The sequence below is a fragment of the Lucilia cuprina genome, chromosome 2, assembly GCF_022045245.1.
Source record: "Lucilia cuprina isolate Lc7/37 chromosome 2, ASM2204524v1, whole genome shotgun sequence".
Taxonomy (NCBI): domain Eukaryota; kingdom Metazoa; phylum Arthropoda; class Insecta; order Diptera; family Calliphoridae; genus Lucilia; species Lucilia cuprina.
This window is the reverse complement of record NC_060950.1, coordinates 62,480,525-62,487,246: the sequence shown is the minus strand read 5'-3', so window position 1 is coordinate 62,487,246 and position 6,722 is coordinate 62,480,525. Positions and strand designations below refer to the sequence as shown.

The following is a 6,722-nucleotide window of genomic DNA, read 5'->3' as shown; positions in this document are numbered from 1 at the left end:
AGTCTAGTCTATAGTCTAGTCTATAGTCTAGTCTATAGTCTAGTCTATAGTCTAGTCTATAGTCTAGTCTATAGTTTAGTCTATAGTCTTGTCTATAGTAAATAGTCGAGAATGTAGCCTAATCTAGTCTATAGTATTGGCTATAATCTAGTCTTAAGTGTGGTCTATAGTCTTGTTTTGTCCAGTGTAGACTAGAATGTAGTCTGTAAACTAATGTAATCTATAGTCTGAAAATTTAAGAAACATTTTCGAAAACATTTTTTTTTAATTCTAAATTTTTTAATTTCTTCCTTCAGGTTGTATTCTAGCTGAACTCTATACCGGTTTTCCCCTCTTTCCCGGTGAAAACGAAGTCGAACAGTTAGCCTGTATTATGGAAATTTTAGGACTGCCACCAAAAGATCTCATTGCCACTGCGACCAGACGTCGTTTATTTTTCGATTCTCGTGGAGCACCCCGCTGTATAACCAACTCAAAGGGACGCAAACGTGCCCCCGGCACTAAGACTCTCTCACAAGTACTCATCTGTCATGATCGCTATTTCATTAACTTCCTACAACGCTGTCTCGAATGGGATCCAGCGGAACGTATGACACCCGATGAGGCAGCTCATCATGAATTTTTACAGCCGTCTTCCTCCTCCAGACACAGATCATGTCGCATGTCAACTTCATCATCTACGGGTGGTCTCAATAACTCATCCTCGCAAAAGTCGTCTTGTTACAGTTTTGCCGATATCTCACCATCGGCCACAAATGGTGGTCCAGTAGTGGCCTCTATAACTAGCACAACGACAGTAAGCAATGCTGCCATAACTACCACAACCAATAAGACCACACGCTCGAATAATAACAATAATAATCATAATCATTTAACCTCTTCCCTAACAAATGGTGGTGGTAGTACTGGAACTGGTGTAAGTGGTGGTAATGGTCATCATCATGCTACCAGTACACTTCATCAAACTGCACATGCTCAATCATCGGGTCATTTGCCCGATATTAAGCTTAGTGCTGGCGATAAATACAATAGCATGCAAAAAATGGCTGTACGATCAAAAATTACTTCCTCAGTATCCGATCTCGAATCTGTACAACAATATTCTTTACATCGCATGTATGGTACCGCTGGCGGTTCAAATGGCACCCTAGTAGGCAGCCACACTAACTCACAAATGACCCAATCAGCCTCCCGTAAACATCTCATTACCGGCACACTAGGTTCTACGGCCTCGGCCAAATATGGCGGCATTGCCACCTTGGCGCACACACATCACAATAATAATGGCAACAATAATCATAATCATGTCTCACAATTGCAAACATCTACACATCATCACAATACTGCATCCAGTAATCAAATCAATATGTCACATTCTCAATCGACGGGCGACGTGTCGGCCATATTTGGGCGTGCTTGACTTCGTGCCCGTCCCACAAAACTAGAGCTCAAAAAATGCAAACTAGTCAATATGGTGGATTTTTGGAGCTAGAAGTGGAAGCAATTGGGTTCGCAAGAAACTACAATACATGAAACATAATGATCAGTAAATGGAGATAGAAGGATAATGATTGAGAGAGAAAAAAGAGAAATGGAAAATGCAGATAAAAAGAAACGTTATAGAACTGAGAGAAGAAAATAGTGAAAGAAAAGAAAATAAAAAATAATAAAGCTGTGTTTCTTTTTTTTTTATAAAATTTTTAATTAATTTTAGTTTTAAGAGGATTTAATTATTATATCAAATTAAATCCTTTATTCCCCCCCCTTAAAAACGACCCCCTCCCCCCTTTTAGCAAGTAAGCAAAGTGATCATTATGAACAATTTATAAAATTATATTAAAACAAAGAAATAATTATAAATATTTTCAATAGAAAACAGAAAATTATTGATGTACTAATTATATAAAAGAAATTAACTTAATATAAGATTATTCACCACAGTTTAGTGATAATATAAACAAAATTAAAGATTTAAAAGAATGAAAACATAAAAAAAAATATTTAAACAAATAGTTTAATAAGTTTTGTAATAGTAATTGCTCAATACATAAAAGAAACGAAACGGTTTTAATTATTCAAAACATTATTCATTATATTAATAAAATATACATTTACATACATATAAAGAAAAGTTATTAAATAAAATAGAAATTCACCAGCTGGTGAATTTTGAAAATTTCTTAAAATTTATTATAAAGATTTTTTGTTGTAACAGTTAAAGTCAAACAAATAAAATGAAAACTTTTTTTAACAAATTCTTAAGAAAATGTTGAAGAATCCTTGCTTTTCAAAACTCACCACTAAGAAAAATATAACAGAAAAATTTAAAGTAAGTGGTGAGTTTCCAAAACTCTCTATTTTCGATGTAAATTTGCCAATAAACAAATATTTCTTAAATTTTTAACTATGGTGAGTTTTATGAGAAACGTTTGGAAAAGTTAAAGAAAAAATTGTGAAAAAAGCAAAGTGGTGAGTTTTCAAAAAACTCAGTATTTGGCTTAATAATTAAAACTTTTTGCGATTTTTCTATAAATTTACTAAGGAAATGTTTATTTTTCTTTAAATTATCTAGTGGTGAGTTGAATTTTTTAAGTGGTAAATTTGAAAGAAACTCACCTTTTGTTAACAAAACTTAGTTTTATTGTTTTTTCTTAAATTTTCATTATTTTTGAAACATTTTAATAGAAATTTGTGGTTTTTTGTTAAAATTTTTTTAGTGGTGAGTTACTTTTTAAAGTGGTGAATTTGAAAGAAACTCATCTTTTGTAAAGAAACTTATTTTTGAAGTTTTTTTTTAAATTTTTTTTATAAATTTACTAAAGAAATGTTTACTTTTCTTCAAATTATCTAGTGGTGAGTTAAATTTCTAAAGTGGTGAATTCGTAAGAAACTCTCCTTTTGTTAAAGAAACTAATTTTTTCTTAAATTTTCATTATTTTTAAACTAATTTTAAGAGAAAATTGTAGTTTTTGTTAAAATGTTCATTAGTGGTGAGTTAAATTTCTGAAGTGGTGAATTTGAAAGAAACTTTTGTTAAAGACACATATTTTTAAAGACTTTTTTTTTAAATTTTTCTATAAATTTACTAAAGAAATGTTTACTTATTTCATATTATCTAGTGGTGAGTTAAATTTCTAAAGTGGTGAATTTGTAAGAAACTCACCTTTGGTTTAAGATATAAATTTTTCCTTAATTTTCATTATTTTTAAGACATGTTAACAGAAATTTGTAGTTTTTGTTAAAATTGTCTTTAGTGGTGAGTAGAATTTCTAAATATGGTGAATTTAAAAGAAACTCACCTTTTGTTAAAGAAACTTATGTTTTCTTAAATTTTCATTATTTTAAAACTTATTTTAATAGAAATTTGTAGTTTTTGTTAAAATTTTTGTTAGTGGTGAGTTAAGTTTCAAAAATGGTGAATTTGAAAAACACTCACGTTTTGTTAAACAAACTTATTTTTATTAAATTTTCATTAATTTTAAAGTTATTTTAAAAGAAATTTGTAGTTTTTGTTAAAATTTTCTTTAGTGGAGAGTTACTTTTTAAAGTGGTGAGTTTTATTTACTTTAAATTTCTACTATAAAAATCAAGATTTTTAACTTTTCTTTACAACTTAATGTTAAATTTTCATTCTTTTCAAAATTTTCTTGTGTGGTTTTTTGCTAGTGGTGAGTTTTATACAAAGTAACATAAGTTATTTTTTTAAGTTTTTCTTCAAATTTATTAATAATCTTCCAGTTTTTCTTTAAATTTCTTATCAATTATTGTAAATGCGTCTTTCTCGTTGAAAATTTTTTCAGTGGTAAGTTTCTTTTGTTAGTGGTGAATTTGAAGAAGAGCAAATTTTTAGCAAAACTTGTAGGTTTTTTCACATTTTCTTTCATTTATATTGAATTTTTATGAAATTTAAAATTTTCACATATTAAAGAATTTTGTATAAATTCACCTCGAGGTAGGTTTCTTTAACACAACCATCTCACTTATATGAATTTTCAAAAAATTTAAGAATAATTATAAATTCACTTCTCTCTGGTTTGAAATTGATTCCCTGGTGAGTTGCTTTTGTTAGTGGTGAGTTGGAAAAATAGCAAATTTTTAACAAAACTTGTAGGTTTTTTTCACATTCTCTTTCATTTATATTGCCTTTTTAAGAAACTGTTGAAGTTTTCATAAATTACAGAATTTTGTATAAATTCACCTCGAGGTAGGTTTATTAAAAAAAACACAACTTTTGAAAAAAAAAAATCAATAAAATTAAAGAAAAATTATTTATTATTAGAAGCATAATAACGAAGAAAATTAATTTTTGTTTTTTGAAAATTTTGAAAAATATTCCAACAATTTTAAAAATTTCAAAAAGTGGTGAGTTTGTAAAAGTTCAATTTTTTTCACTAAAATTATAAGTTTTAAGTTCGTGTTATCAAAATATTGCCTTATTTTAGCTAAAAACCTTGAATTTATACTGAGGTGAGTTTCTTAGCAAAATTCACCACTTTAAAAAAACTTAAAATTTTAGTAAGATTTGCTTTAAATGATGTTAATCAAGCTTAATTAGTAAAAAATGCTTAGGTTTTTGTAAAATATTTAAAAAATTTTGAATTTTTTTTTTTTAAATTTTTTCAAGTGGTGAGTTTAAGAAAACCGTTTTTTTAACATCCAAATTTAAAAAAAAATCTCAATAGATTTTGATTATGAAATAAAACCAAAACGGATTTTTATAAAATTTACTTAGTGGTGAGTTTAATATAAAAACTCACCTTTAATTTAAATAATTTTCCAGATTTTTTTTTAAAGTGTTGAATTAAGTAAAATGCTACTTTTCGCTCTAAAATCTAATCTTTTTCTTAACATAGCAAAGTTTTTTGTTATTAACTGATTAAATTTGCTGATTTGTTATATATTTACCTTGTGGTGAGTTTCATGTTATAATATTTTTTGAGTGGTGTGTTTGTAAAATGCAATTTTTACTTAAAATTGAATATTTTGCTTAAAACTAGCATCTTTTTGGTAAAATTTTCATAAAGAAAGTGATGTTTATGAATTTGACTTTGAGGTGAGTTTCTAAAAAAACTCACCACTAAGAAATATAAAGAGATTTAAAGGAATTTAACTAAAATTAAACAAAATATAGCAAATCTTTGTAGTAATTTCATGTTTTATACATTTTTGAAGAGTGGTGAGTTTCTTCTTTTATACACCACTCAGCTGCAAAGCTGTTATAAAAATAATAAAAACGAATAGCATAATCGTAATGTATCCCCCACCCTATAGTTAAACATAAATCTTATAAAAAAAACTTTTTTTAATAAAAAAAACTGTGGTGAATTTTTTTTTAATTTCAAATCTTAATTTTCTTTAAATATAAAACAAAAAAATTTACAATTAAAACCATAAGAAAAACTGTAGTATAAATGTCTATATAATGTTTATAAATTAAAAAAAAAAGTAAAAAAACTATTAGTAAAGTAAATGTTTTAAAAAAATTATTAATATATAATTTTCATTGCCAATAATTAACTATTTAATAATTAATTAAAAATAAACAAAAAAACAAAAAAGAACACAAAATAAAATACAATATTTTCTATATATTGTATAATTTAAAAAATAAGTAAAAACAAAATTTAAATAAATTTTTAATGTGTAGTTTTTTCTCCCTATTTTTCCCCACTTTTTAAAAACAATTTAAAAAATAAAACAAATTTAAATAAACAAATAAATATCATAACAATAATTATAAATTTAATATACAAAAAAAAAACATATTTAATCATCAACATATTAAAACCACAAAATAAAAACAAAAACAGACTGTTTTATTATAAATTATATAATTTTTTCATTTTATTTCAATTTTTTTTTTTCAATTCAAATTTCAATTATCTTCTAGTTTAATTAAATATTATACAAAAATCAATTAAAAAAAAATATTTAAAAAAAAATATTTCATTAACAATTTTCCCTCATACAATAACAACAACATCAACAAAAAAAAAAAATGAAAAGAAAATTGTGTTCGTTTATAATTTAATTTAATAATAATATTATTTTATTTTCTTTCTATTAATATTATTATATTTTTCATTTATTATTAGAAATTATATATAAATAGTAGTTTATATACACCCTACATATATTATTACTATTATTCTCTCTATATATATAATATATACAAAACAACAAACAAAAGTAAAAACAACAAAAACATACATATACAATTATAATTAATTAATTATCTATAAAATAGTGTAAAACGTATAAATTGTATTATACGTAAAAAAAAAAATAATAAATAAAATTTTCAAAAATTACTGAAAACAAATAAAGTTAATATTAAAAAAAAAATTGTGGACTTTCTCTTTTTCTAGGTTGCAAGGACTAATTTCTATAAGTAAATGTTAAAGGGTTTAACTTCTACTTGCTCAAATGAAAATTGATAACTAATTTAGTACAGTCCAGTTTAGTGTAGTGTAAATTCTAGTTTAAATTCTATAGTCTAGTCTATAGTTTAAATTCTATAGTCTAGTCTATAGGCTAGTCTATAGTTTAGCGTATAGTTTAGTCTATAGTTTAGTCTATAGTCTAGTATATAGTCTATAGTCTAGTCTATAGTATAGTCTATAGTCTAGTCTATAGTCTAGTCTATAGTCTAGTCTATAGTCTAGTCTTTAGTCTAGTCAATAGTCTAGTCTATAGTCTAGTCTATAGTCTAGTCTATAGTC

The 6,722-nt window shown here is 25.5% G+C and overlaps 1 pseudogene; it reads left to right on the top strand.

Annotated features, from left to right (window-relative positions):
* The first annotated feature begins 289 nt into the window (after nucleotides 1-289).
* On the top strand, nucleotides 290-2,076 carry LOC124421042 (annotated as a pseudogene).
* Nucleotides 2,077-6,722: the final 4,646 nt, after the last annotated feature.